This window comes from Saccopteryx bilineata, chromosome 1 (assembly GCF_036850765.1).
Source record: "Saccopteryx bilineata isolate mSacBil1 chromosome 1, mSacBil1_pri_phased_curated, whole genome shotgun sequence".
NCBI lineage: Eukaryota > Metazoa > Chordata > Mammalia > Chiroptera > Emballonuridae > Saccopteryx > Saccopteryx bilineata.
In genome coordinates, this window is record NC_089490.1 from 189703076 (window position 1) to 189715916 (window position 12841).

The 12841-nt window shown below is 40.4% G+C and overlaps 1 non-coding gene across 1 annotated transcript; it reads right to left on the reverse strand.

The window, feature by feature from the left end:
- Positions 1-8506: 8506 nt before the first annotated feature.
- Positions 8507-8638, reverse strand: LOC136321268 (small nucleolar RNA SNORA51). Its single transcript, XR_010728538.1, has one exon. It is a non-coding gene; the product is annotated as a small nucleolar RNA SNORA51 (small nucleolar RNA).
- Between the last annotated feature and the right edge of the window lie 4203 nt (positions 8639-12841).

Here is a 12841-nt window from a genome sequence, read left to right on the forward strand (position 1 = left end):
CACCTTAGCCAATCTGGCCCATATTGTTAAATATGTTTCATACACTGCTACAACATCATACAAGGGTTGTACTCCAGGTGTTTTCCCAAGTACAACCTGGAATTTCTTGTTGTCCAATACTTATCTGAAGCTCAGTGGAGGGAGGTAGCATTTATAGTTGCTGGATTAAAATTTAATATCATATTTTTTTTAACTCATGCCCAACTCCTAGTAAATTTTGTAGAACTTTACTCTAGTGTAGGGGTAGTCAAACCTTTTTATACCTACCACCCACTTTTGTATCTCTGTTAGTAGTAAAATTTTCTAACCGCCTACCGGTTCCACAGTAATGGTGATTTATAAAGTAGGGAAGTAACTTTACTTTATAAAATTTATAAAGCAGAGTTACAGCAAGTTAAAGCACATAATAATAATTACTTACCAAGTACTTTATGTCAGATTTTCGCTAAGTTTGGCAGAATAAATCTTTATAAAACAACTTACTCTAGTTAAATCTATCTTTTTATTTATACTTTGGTTGCTCTGCTCCTGCCCACCATGAAAGCTGGAACGCCCACTTGTGGATGGTAGGGACCAGGTTGACCACCACTGCTCTAGATGCTTTAAAATCTATCCGTTGATTAAAACAGAGGCACGAACACCCCATCTCTTCCAGCCTTCGTGTCAGGCATCATACCACTGGTCAACGTACAAAAACATATGAAACAACCTTAGGAAACCTATTGCCATATTTATCATAAGGACAGCATTTAATATATTGCAATGTGTCTACTTCTTGGGACTCACATGAACAAATTCTCTCTCATCTCAATATCAAGACAAGCCATTGTAATCCTCATTAGCTAGATAGATTATTTTCCTTCTGAAATCTATTACTTATTTAGCCAATCATGTATGTCTCTGCATTTTTTGCTAGACTATTTGAACCATATTTGGGGCCCCCTTCTAGCAACTGCACAGGGCCTCACTGGGTATATCTCATTTGGGTCCTGCTCTCACTCTGGGCTTTCTCTTATTTTTCCCACTTTTATTTGTCCCCATAAAGATTTCCCCACCTGTCTTTTGTTTTGTTTTGTTTTGTTTTATTGATGTATGTATGCTTTTATAATTTACTTTAAATACTTTCTGGGAAAAGATCAGACAAGCATCCATACATGTACAAAAATAGGTATCTTTGCTAGCTAAAGATAGGGGCATTAGCCTGACCTGTGGTGGCGCAGTGGATAAAGCGTCGACCTGGAAATGCTGAGGTCGCCAGTTCGAAACCCTGGGCTTGCCTGGTCAAGGCACATATGGGAGTTGATGCTTCCAGCTCCTCCCCCCCCTTCTCTCTCTCTGTCTCTCCTCTCTCTCTGCCTCTCCCTCTCCTCTCTAAAATGAATAAATAAAAAAAATTAAAAAAAAAGATAGGGGCATTATTCTTCAAGATATAAGGGCATTATCAAACTATTTTTTTGGTGGAGGCTGACATGGTCAAGTTTGCCCTATAGAATGAGCGCTCTGGTATCACTGGAAGAATGGGTAGGGAGAGGTTGATCTAGTAATGTTTATCAAAATGTGGTTTATGCCCCTGTCTGCATTTCCTCAATATTTTGTGAATAATGCAATTTCTGGGGAAGATCCAGAAATGTGTTTTTCAAATGACATTTTGTTCACACTTGACTTTGAGAACCACCGGAAGAGACCGTTGACGAAGAGGATTCTAGTTGAATTCCCAAAGCAATGACTTCCTAGGCAGAGAGGCCACGTAACTTGAATTCCAGAATTTGAGCATAAATGTCTAGTAGTGACTGAAACTTTGTCCTCAGACTCTGTTCTCTTCCTCACAAGGACCCCAGGATTCTTGCAGTCTGTACAATGGACAACTTAATAAATTAATTTGTAGAATAATGGCTAATGCTTTCCACACTGTTGGCTTAAACCCCCAATTCCCACCTTGGGGTGTGCAAAAGTAGACACAGAGGGTTTCCAGATGATTGTCAATGCTAACATTTTGGCTTGCCTGCCGTCACCACGCAGTTATGTTGGTTGCTATGTATGCATTTTTCATTGGTTCTGTAGAAAACCCTGGAGATGTGATGGTTTGCTCTCTAATCCACTGGCTTTCAAGCTTTCGCATGTATCGTCACAATCACCTGGAGCGCTCTTGAAAACACAGGGTATGGAGTTTTTCCCTCAGTGGGTTTTGTGGTGGGATCTGAAAATATTCATTTCTAATAAGCTTCTGGTGATGTTGATATGTTTATTTGGGAAACCAGAATTGGAGCACCACTGTGGCCCTATGTGGACTTATCCAGTTTCCATCCCTAGGATACAGTCTCACAGCCAACAACTAGAGGCGGTGACTCTGATACAATGCTGAGAGTTAAAAAGCTTAACAATAATAAAAGGATTTTATATTTATCTACAGTTCAGCTGCCATACGGTTAACCAGAATGCAGTGTGTATTTCCTTTGGATGGGGACAGAGAGTGTCTCAGTCAATAACTGGTTATATGAGGTTAACCAAGGGGTCCTTGATGAATTACTTGAAGAAGAAGCTTTTATTTAATATATATCTAGAAAAAATGTTTTTAAACCTGATGTCTAAGAAGGGAGGAAATAAGTAAAGAGAACTTAGGCAGTGACAGTGTTAGAAGACTGTGCCTGGAGGCAGAGTGTGGACCAGTTTCCCTGTAAAAGTTCCTTTAAGTTGAAAACTTGTGTATTTCCCAAGTCGACACGTCAGGCAATAAATCATTTTGTAAGGAGGGTAGTGTTGCTTAGAGACACTCCAGGATACCAGATTAATCAAAATTTAATGTTGTCCCTCAGCTATCTTGAGTTTTTGTTTCACTTTGTAGTTGACTAGATCTCAGGTTCAAATTGAAAACTCTAGTGATTTATAAACACCTCTTACTAGGAAGACATAAGCCAAAAAGTATCTGCCTGTCAAAGCCAAAAGAATATTTTTGCAAGACACAAATATGACAGTTCAAGGTACTTCCAACTCGGTATATGTGTCTGGACAAAGACAGAAAGTGAGCACAGAAATGGAAGCAGACATGCTTGGCTGGAGGGGAAAGGTGTTATTCTTTCAATTGCTCTTCTTCCCAGCAGGAGGGATGTGAGGTTTGAATTTCAAATTAGTTGTACTGTCTTGAGGCAAATATCAGCTGTGGTCAAGGGAAAGACAGAATCCCAGTATCACTTGAGTGCCTAATAGTACCCACTGCAGAGGGCTGTGGTCTTTTATGTTTTCGTAGCAATTTGTGAGATGGTTGTTGTTATTTCTTTTTCGCATATAGGAAACAGGCTCTAGAGGCCAGTGATGTCCTGATATCACCTACTAAGAAGTGGTAGAGAAGTTATTTGAGACCAAATCTGTGTGGCTATAACTACCATGCTCCTGCCTTTATATCCCCTGGCCAGGGTCTATCAGAAATTCCATCCATTTCCCCTCAAGAAGCAGGGTTGAAATGTGCAAGAAGCATAAGGCTTAATGACAACTCCAGCAGCTCACCCTGTCGTATCTTTTACTCAGAGGCTTTACCCTGCCCTGGCCTCCTGTGTTGGTCTACACTCGACTCTGTGCATTCTACCCAGATCACGTGCTTTTGAGCTAACTCTTTACTAACCGTTCTGACTTTTTCACTGACTTTGGCCTTTGCCTTTGAAAAAATGCCATAAAACATTTTGGTTTAAATATCACCAAAGTGAAGTGCAAAATATAGATGATTTAAATAGAAAGTCTTAAAAATAGATGTGAGAAAGTTAAAAAGGAATTTAAAAAAAGTCTGAACCTCAAAGTTCAAAGCTAATTCAGCAAAACAGACTTAGGGAAGATTGGGCAAAAAAGAAGAAAAGTGGAGAGACACAGAAGAAGGAAATGGAAAAGCTAAAGTAGCCTCTGTGGAATTACTAGAGAAATCGGTACAAATATCAGAAAAGATATAAAGTCTGATGGAATGGAAAAGTGCAGTATAGGCCTGACCTGTGGTGGCGCAGTGGACAAAGTATCGACCTGGCATGCTGAGGTCGCCGGTTCGAAACCCTGAGCACATAGGGGAGTGGATTCTTCCTGCTCTTTCCCCCCTTCTTTCTCCTCTCTTTTTCTATCTTCTCTAAAATGAATTTTTTTAAAATCTAAAAAATAAAAGTACAATATAACTCTCATATAAATAAGGAGAAAAGAAGATTAGGAGTAAATTGATAATCATTAAAAATAAGGGAAAATAATAAAGTAGAATAAATAATACATAAAGTAACATGTAAGTAATAACATCAAGTAAATTAATTAAAGTACTGAAGTACTTTCTTTTAAAGAGCAAACTATTTACATTTAAAAAATTTATTCTGTTCATAGAGAACAAAGTATTATATATGGGTTGAAGAGATATTCAAATGTTGTTGTAACCACTGAAAAAAAGCCAAAATGGCTATATTAACATACAGAGAGGGGTTTAAGATTAAATTCACTTACCAATAAAAAAAATATTTAAAAAGTAAAATGTGTGAAAAAATCATACATTTGAATGAGACCTATATATATCTATAATAAAAAATATTTAAAGAGCAAAGATGGAAGTCCTGGGTTTGATTTTCAGCCAGGGCACACAGGAGAAGTGCCCATCTGCTTCTCTACCCTTCCCCCCACCTCCTTCCCCTCTATCTATCTCTTTCCCTCCCGCAGCCAAGGCTCCATGGGAGCAAAATTGGCCTGAGTGTTGAGGATGGCTCCATGGCCTCTACTTCAGGCGCTAGAATGGCTCTGGTTGCAGCAGAGCAATGCTCCAGAAGAGCCGAGCATCACCCTCTGGTGGGCATGCCGGGTGGATCCCAGTCTTGTGAGAGTCTGTCTGTCTTCCCCCCAACCTTCTCACTTCAGAAAAATACCAATAAATAAATAAATAAATAAATAAATAAATAAATAGCAAAGAGAACTTATTAGAAACAACCGAACTCAGTATTTTTTTAAGAAATAGAACAGGTATTATAAATAAGAAATAAGTAATAATATTCAACTCTCAAATTTCCTAGGGTATATAGAACTTTAAGTAATTTGAGAAAAAGTATTTTTTGTACATTCATTGAATATCTAAAAATCCTGTTTATCAATTTAGACAAAAAATACCTTAAATTTAAACATGTATAAATCTTATAGACCATTACTCTAATCTTAACTGGATAGAAGGTTTAGGGGGAAAATTTTATTACATAAAATTAGAAAATTAATTTTAGGGGCTGGCTGGTTGGCTCAGTGGTAGAATGTCAGCAGATGTGTGGAAGTACTGGGTTCAATTCCTAGTCAGGGCACACAGGAAAAACTACCATCTGCTTCTCCACCCACTCTTCTTCTTGTCTTGCAGTCATGGCTCAATGGTTCTGTAGGTTGGCCTCAGGTGCTGAGGATGGCACCATGGCCTCACTTCAGGCACTAAAATAGCTTCATTGCCAAGCAACAGAGCAGTGGCTCCAGATGGGCACAGCTTTGCCCAGTAGGGATCTTGCTGGGTGGATTCTGATTGGGGATCATACAGGAGTTTGTCTCTGCCTCCCTGCTTCTCACTTATAAAAAGAGAGAAGATGAAAGAAAGAAAGAAAGAAAGAAAGAAAGAAAGAAAGAAAGAAAGAAAGAAAGAAATAAAAAAAGAAAGAGAGAGAGAAAGAAAGTTAATTTTAAAGTAGTGGTTGAATCAAAGAGAAATTTAAATTTAAGAAGACAAAGTAAAAACAATATAAAGGCCAAATGGTTATAAAAATCTATTGGATATAGCAAAAGCTCTTCTCAGAAATATATATATACTTATGTTAGACTTAAGTACTTGCATTACCAAAGCTCCATTGGAGCAAAATTGGCCCAGGTGCTGAGGCTGGCTCCATGGCCTCCACCTCAGGTACTAGAATATCTCTGGCCACAACAGAGTAACTCCCCAGATGGGCAGAGCATCACCCCCTAGTGGGCATGCTGGGTGAATCCTGTTCGGGCACATGTGGGACTGCCTCCCCCTTCTCACTTTAGAAAAATACAAGAGAAAAATTTAACAGAATCTATTCCAGTAAATTGAAAATAAATACTGTATATCAAAGAATGTATGAGGATTAACTTTATGTGTCAACTTGACTAACTCATGAAGTCCAGCTTTCTGGGCCAACATTATTCTGAGAATTTTGATCAGTGTGTTTCCAGATGATATTATCATTTTTATCAGTAGACTGAGTAAAGCAGACTGCCCTCTCAATGTGCATGGCCTCATCCAGTCAGTTGAAGGCCTGAATAGAACAAAAAACTGACTCTCCCCCAAGTAAGAGAAAGCATTCTGCCTAACTACCTGGAACACTTATTTTTCCTGCTTTTGTACTCTAACTGAAACATTGGCTCTTCCTGCATCTTGAGCCTGCTAGCTTTCAGACTAGAACTACACCATTGGCTCTCATAGTTAACAAGCCTTTAGACCAGGGGTCCCCAAACTACGGCCCGCGGGCCGCATGCGGCCCCCTGAGGCCATTTATCCGGCCCCCGCTGCACTTCCGGAAGGGGCACCTCTTTCATTGGTGGTCAGTGAGAGGAGCATAGTTCCCATTGAAATACTGGTCAGTTTGTTGATTTAAATTTACTTGTTCTTTATTTTAAATATTTTATTTGTTCCCGTTTTGTTTTTTTACTTTAAAATAAGATATGTGCAGTGTGCATAGGGATTTGTTCATAGTTTTTTTTTATAGTCCGGCCCTCCAATGGTCTGAGGGACAGTGAACTGGCCCCCTGTGTAAAAAGTTTGGGGACCCCTGCTTTTTAGACCAGCGGTTCTCAACCTGTGGGTCGCGACCCACAGGTTGAGAACCGCTGCTTTAGACTCAAGCTAGAACAAGACCATCAGCTTTCCTGGGTCTTCAAGTTGCTGACTCACCTGCAGATCATGGAACTTGCCAGCCTCCATAATTTGCATGAGCCATGCCTTATATAACCTCTGTCTAGAGATGGAGAACCCAGACTAACACAGGATGTCTCTGAGGAGGTCTAGGAGGCCCAGATAATCGAGTTTAGAAAAGACACAGACGGCCTAGCGTGCGGAGGACCCGAGTTCAATTCCCGGCCAGGGCACACAGGAGAAGCGCCCATTTGCTTCTCCACCCCTCCGCTGCGCTTTCCCTCTCTGTCTCTCTCTTCCCCTCCCGCAGCCAAGGCTCCATTGGAGCAAAGATGGCCCGGGCACTGGGGATGGCTCTGTGGCCTCTGCCCCGGGCGCTAGAGTGGCTCTGGTCGCAACATGGCGACGCCCAGGATGGGCAGAGCATCGCCCCCTGGTGGGCAGAGCGTCGCCCCTGGTGGGCGTGCCGGGTGGATCCCGGTCGGGCGCATGCGGGAGTCTGTCTGACTGTCTCTCCCTGTTTCCAGCTTCAGAAAAATGCAAAAAAAAAAAAAAAGAAAAGAAAAGACACAGAGTCGGACCACAAAATTCCAACCTCTGGGTTCCGCCAGCAAAACCCTGCTCACTTTGACAGGGGGCAGAAGTGCCAAGTCTTGAACCTGACATCTTCCCCTTGCACGTGTCACTGCTGTGCTGGAAAGGTGATGTCTCTGGTAATACATTTCACAAGTGCTGTCATGACCCAATATTGAAGTTGTGGCTAAAACTCAATTCCCCTTTGTGGACAGTTTGCTAAGGCCCCACCACACCCACTCCCCTTTTCAGGCTATGAGGCACACACCCCAGTCGCTCCCAGTACCACGTACCAAATGACTAGGGACAGCTACTACAGCTCAGAGACTGATTATTTAAATGAGCCAATCCCTAGGAAGCCCTGGGAACCTAGATTTCCTGGATCTACTTGCCATATGAAAGTCTGAGCCTACAGTTCCAGCTTGCTGTCATGTGTCCCCAACTATAGTCCCATGAGTGACCCTGCTTGGCAGCCTTCTCATATTATATGCAATAGTTCCACCTAGATTCAGAGCTTACATTAAAATAAAGTAATGAAGAGGATCTAAACAGGGAAAGGGAAGAAAATATTAATGTTAACTCAACTCAATATCTAGGAGTGAGCATTATATTTATCTAACTGAGTCTGTATTTGAGACTTAAAGTGACCTTAATTTATATTCAAGGTCAAGGAAAGATTAAACACCCTGAATAATTGATAAAGAAGAGTGAGAGACAAGAGACAAAAAGCAAAGTTTGTTTGATGATGTCATTAATCATGCTTGTTCAGCATGCTGATTTTATCTGAATAAAGACATTAGAAAAAATGGCAGGACCACGATATGTACAATTTATCAAAGCAATGAGCAGAGAGTTCTTTTAATTAAGCAAAAATAAATACACACAGAGAAATTCCACATTTGTAGGTATGCTTGCATGTAATTTATACTAACAAGAAGCAAGCTAGGGAAAAGGTTGATTAGCATTGATTTAGTTTATTTGGGGAATAACAAGAGGGGTTTTGTTTTGCCTTTATAAACCTTTATGTTACATAATAGTTTTACTGGTTATGACAAGCTCCTATTATTATTATTTTTTATCTTTTTTCTTGTTCCCCCCAATCACAATACAGACCAGGCAGAGAGCCAGGGCCGAGGTATATATGGGGTGGGTTTACTCTGCCTCCTATTTCTGTACAGTCAGTGTAATAACACAGCCTGCAGTAAGCACCAGGAGGTGTATTATTTGGATCTGAGGCACAGAAAATAAAACATTTGGATACAGAAGCTAAGTAGTATTCCAAGCAGCCTACCTGCCAGTCAAATGATCACCAATGTCACTTAGGTGAGAGAACTTCAGCAATGTGACATCTACGAACCCACAAACCACCCTACAAGGAAAAGTACAAGCAAAGTCAGCCTCTGTCACAATTGTGATTAAATTGTGCCTGATGCCAAAATGCAAGCACAAGAAATGTTGTGTTCTCTTCCTTCCCATCCTGCCCCTTGCAGCCACATGTAGCAGCTGATTAGTGGGGGGGAGTGAGGAACTGAAGAACAGAGAAGCCACCTCCAGTGTCCTTGTCCACCAGTGTCCTGCTTGAGGTGAGCCCATGCTGGGAGAGAGGAAGTCTTTAAGCTGGGTGAGAATTTGGATTTCTGAGGCACTTTCCCTTTCCACAAATATTTATTGAGTAAACACTGGTAATGTGCTTGCCACTGTTTTAGGTTCAAGGGATCAATCAGTAAACACCATCCACACATGCAGAAAAGGAAAAGAGCCCTTAACCTCAAGGAACTGACTAGTGAAGACAACAGAACACAAATACAACCTGTGAGTTATTTATGAGAAGGTGGAAAAAAACAACTTGGAGATGATTATGGGATGCTGGGCTGGAAGTAAGCCTTGGCATTGTAGTAAGATGGTCAAGGAAGGGAACCTTTGAGCCAAGACGTGATGGATGTGATAGTTAACCTGAAAGAACTTTCTAGTACCTAAAAGAAGAGAGAGAGATTTTATTATCCTAGAGTGATTCGGAACACTATGGAGTTTTCAAGAATTTGAATCCAGGGGTAAGAAAAACATATTTCACAGAGAGAATTTAGTAGGGACTTGCAAAAAAATAAAAATAAATAAAGTCACCTACGAGTTCAAACTGACTCACTTTAATAGAGTGATTATGTATAATTTAAGGACAAGAGCACCCAGAACCAGGTTCTGCAACTGCCAACATTATCTGTGCTTAAAATATGCTTGCTTGATGTGCCATTTTCACTCAGGAAAAAAATATCCCCACAATAATAAATAAGGCAGGATCCAAATCCCTTCCTAGCTCTTCACACAGTTGGACTCTCCTCTAGTCCAGGCATAGTTGTACAGTTTTCATGAGCGAGACATGGCCATTCTTTGAGTGAAGAACGTACCTCATCTCTGTGGACTGTAGATAAGAGCACACTTTTCAGGGTGGATGCCTAGAGGACTGGTTTTCTATGAATTCATTGTGTTCCTAAAGGTCAGAGTTTTATCTCTTGCTTCTCTGAGATGCAACCTAAGTATCCTAAAACAGGCTCCCTGCTACGTATTCCTAATTCATCAGCTCTCAGAAATGAAAAGAGACCTTCTCTGTTTCACTGGGCATGTTGTCAGTACAAACTATGAACATGCCGACCATTATAAAGAGAGAACATGATGCAAGTTCTCCCAACCTCGTCATCTCATCCACGTTTCAGATAAAGGACAAGGCTATTTCTAAAGCTTATAGGTTTGTGAAGAGAACCCAAAGCACATTTTGGGGGGGCCAATAATTTTATAAATAGATAGATTGCCTGTCTTCACAACAGGAATGTGACCTTTATGAGGTCTATCACTTTGTCTTATTTATTATTGTTTTTTAAAGGAAATGAAATTTTCAATGTATCGTAGAATTTTTATAATAAAGCATATAATTAAATGTATTCACCTATTCCATAGATAAAATGTGTCTTTTGTAACATGTTACATTAGTCTACTGCATGCTCTAAAATACCCTTGGATGTAGATGGTATGATTAATATTGTCTCCATATTTCAGGTTTAAGAAATGAGGCTCAGAGTGGTTCAAAAGAGGTGCGCCAAGTGACTATGGCAGATTAATAAACACCGCCTTCTTCTATTGAGGTAATTGGTAAAATCAGGTAAGTCAGAGAGAAAACTATGAAAACAATCCCTTAAGATGGCATGTACCTGACCAGGTGGTGGCACAGTGGATAGAGCATCGGACTGGGATGTGGAAGGACTCAGGTTCGAGACCCCGAGGTCGCCAGCTTGAGCGCGGGCTCATCTGGTTTGAGCAAAGCTCACCAGCTTGGACCCAAAGTCGCTGGCTTGAGCAAGGGGTTACTCGGTCTGCTGAAGGCCCATGGTCAAGGCACATATGAGAAAGCAATCAATGAACAACTAAGGTGTCGCAACAAAAAACTGATGATTGATGCTTCTCATCTCTCCATTCCTGTCTGTCTGTCCCTATCTATCCCTCTCTCTGACTCTCTCTCTCTGTCCCTGTAAAAGAAAAAAAAAAAAAAGCCTGACCAAGTGATGGCGCAGAGAATAGAGCGTTGGACTGGGATGCCGAGGACCCAGGTTCGAGGCCCCGAGGTCGCAAGCTTGATCATGGGCTTATCTGGTTTGAGCAAAGCTCACCAGCTTAGACCCAAGGTCGCTGGCTCGAGCAAGGGGTCACTCAGTCTGCTGAAAGCCCGCGGTCAAGACACATATGAGAAAGCAATCAATGAACAACTAAGGTGTTGCAATGTGCAATGAGAAACTAATGATTGATGCTTCTCATCTCTCTCTGTTCCTGTCTGTCTGTCCCTATCTATCCCTCTCTGACTCTCTGTCTCTGTAAAAAAAAAAAAAAAAAAAAAGACTGCATGTGCATATGGTTGAAAATTATTAGACCCTGGAACAAGGTAGAGCAGTGCTTCCCAAACATGTCCAATCATAAAGTCATCTTGGGGCACAAGTTAAAAATATAGAAGCCTAGGCTGTGTATCCCAGACCTCCCCAGTTGGAAGCACTTGAGTAGGATTCAGGAATCTGCATTTTTAACTAGCACTTAGATGACTCTTATTGACAGGCAAGTCTGGGAAACACTGAACCAGAGTGCTTTTCACCCTAAATAACCCCAGACTGTCAGGAGAGGGGAAGAATAATTCCACCCTGGTTCCCTTTGTGTGTACAAAGAACAATTAACTCCTGATGCTCCAATCACCTCTCTCTCTCAGTCAGAGGACATCATTTTATTTCTATATACATACATATACATATGCACATACATGTATACATACACATGTACATAAATAATGCATATACAGTCCCACCTCCCCTGACCAGCAAAGACTGTAAGACTGTTCCTGACATTTGGATCTAGCAAAAAACAGGGCACTTGTAAACAGTGGTGTGAGCCAGTGTTCACATTATCATAATTGGGGTGCCAAGGTGATGTCAGAGCTGGTAAACCATTTTATATATTAATAGAGTGGAAAATAAGGAAGTCTGTCAAGGTTTATAGTTAACACAACTTCAAGATATGGAAATCGAAGCTAAAATCTATCTTAAGTTCCTTCAAAAAGAGGTCTGCTCTTGGGGAGTTGAAGGAACTTGCTCAATGATGAGATGAGAGCATATCGTTGGCAAAGGCTAAAGGAAGATGCTGTAGGTCATGACCTCCTTTGCTAGGCTGCTTAGCACCAATCCTTCCGAGTGCTTGTGCTTAATTACTTTGAATTTCCCCAAGTTTCCTTTTTCCCTGCAAATATGAGGTATTGTGTGGGCAAATTAAACCCACTTACAAGGAGTAGTTTCCACAAGGGCTTGTGGGTACGGCGTGGATGGGTGTCTTAACCTCCCGTGTCAGCCACTCTTTGTCATAAGATAGCACCCACATTTTATGTGGCAGCAGACCCTATAGTTTAAAGCAGTGGCTAGAGCTGACCTTGAGGGGAAAGGAGAAATGAAACAAATTTTGCTTGAGTAGGTGAAAGGTTAAGAGAAAAGCTCTTTCAGTCTTTTAGGTCACTGTTTATTTCTATTTGGTATGTTTCCTTTATAATCATGTTCTAGTTAAAATGACATCTTTGTTTTCATTAATCAGAATTCTTGCTTTTATTATATATTTTTTCCATTTTCTTTGAGTTGACTCCAGTATTCATTTTCTAAATACTAAAAATAGGTATTAACACAATTGACATTATGTATTTCTTTTCTACTATAAATATTTAAAGCTATGACTTCCTCTCAAAAGACTACTTTGACCACATCTCACAGATTTTGTTTTATAGTTTTATAAGATTTTTACTCTATTACCATACAATCCTAGGAATTATTTCTTCTCTTACTCTTTCATTTATATACCATCCATTAGTAAGCTGTTTAAAAATTCATATATACAGGAATTTTTTTCTTT